At 40.9% G+C, this 1488-nt stretch overlaps 1 protein-coding gene across 1 annotated transcript in view; it reads right to left on the bottom strand.

Annotated features, from left to right (window-relative positions):
• LOC101864136 (L-aminoadipate-semialdehyde dehydrogenase-phosphopantetheinyl transferase) overlaps positions 1-1488 on the bottom strand; it is a gene marked incomplete at its 5' end in the record, with an annotated part of 17024 nt that overhangs the window by 6481 nt on the left and 9055 nt on the right.

Raw genomic sequence — 1488 nt, 5'->3', positions numbered from 1 at the left:
GGGGGGTACACATACATGTCAAATTCGCCGAAATTCAGATTCTAAATTATGTCGGAAAAAGGCAAGAAAAGATAAAGTGCTGTTGCACGCGGACCGGCAAATAACGTGTGTTTAATTATAATTACAATGTATGTCCGTAGCCACGCTCTCCTTGACAGCATAATTTATGAGCGCCTTTATGACCACCCGCATGGCCACTTGGTGCCGTGGTGGGTGTGCTTGCTTACTGTCTTTTTTTTGTAGAGGTTTTACGGCGCTCGCAACTGCATATTATGAGCGCCAGAAGATTAGAGTTGTTACAAGAGAGTAACGAACATAAAAATGAAGAACGGGAGATAAGGATGATCTGATGTCTCATAGGAAAGAAGCAAACCACACCAGAGCACCCGCCAACCACTCACTGACCTATGTCTAGGGGACATAATTACAAAATATGATGCGGTTTATGTTGCTGTTGTTGTTTTTGATGTTGTTGTTGTTGTTGTTTTTGTCGCTGTTGTTGCTGCTGTTTTAAACAGATGTGCCGAAAATACAATCGAACCTACTCTAACAGCCACCTGTACAAACAGCTACTTCTCATGTCTTCCCTTGCGGATTTTTATTATAATTACTTTTATTTTTTCATTTTATTATAATGACACTGTGTAAAACAACCATCTGTCTGGGTTTTTTTTAGTAGAGGTTTTACAGCGCTCGTAACTGCATAATAAGGTCATATGAGCACCATGGGGTGGGTGTCAACAAAGAAGTCCTTACAGGGAATCAGACTTACTCTGCTCACCTCTCTAGCTTCAACAGCGCAAAGTCTGCTTCGGCTATCAAAGCACCTCGGAAATAGCGGGTCACAAGAGTGTGACAAACATACAAAACAAAAAAAGGAAAATGACGATAGTAAGGATTAGGAAAGAAAAAGCAGCAGTTCCCGGTTGCAGTTTAGGCACAGTTATGAGCATGACATCGATGAATCAGCCCATTTACAATTCTACTGTGCATAAGAACATGTTAATATCCCATACCACCTTTGGGTAGGGCCTAAAAACACTTCAGTCAGTAGCGCCGCTCCGGGTGGAGGTGTCAGACTTGAACAACAACCATTTTATTTGGTTTGGTCAGAATTTTACGGCGCTGACAACTGCCTTTAGTTCCTTTTTAGTTTTAATAAGTGTTTTACGGCACTTGCAACACAATAATATCATATACGTGCCGAAGATTAGAGGTGTTACAAGATAGTAACAAACACAAAAAAAGAAGGAGGGGAGATAAAGAGGATAGATGTTTCATAGGAAAGAAGAAGCAAACCACACCAGAGCACCCGCCAAGCACCCACCGACCTCATTCAGAACAACCGTAGCAGCAGTGACAACAACAACAACAACAATAACAATATTCACCATTATTATTACCATGAGCACAAGCATCATCATCCAAAACAAGAAAGAAGAAGAAGAAGAAGAAGAAGAAGAAGAAGAAGAAGAAGAAGAAGAAGAA

The sequence above is a fragment of the Aplysia californica genome, unplaced genomic scaffold (genome assembly GCF_000002075.1).
Source record: "Aplysia californica isolate F4 #8 unplaced genomic scaffold, AplCal3.0 scaffold00122, whole genome shotgun sequence".
In the NCBI taxonomy this organism is placed as follows: domain Eukaryota; kingdom Metazoa; phylum Mollusca; class Gastropoda; order Aplysiida; family Aplysiidae; genus Aplysia; species Aplysia californica.
This window is presented reverse-complemented; position numbering and strand designations above follow the sequence as displayed.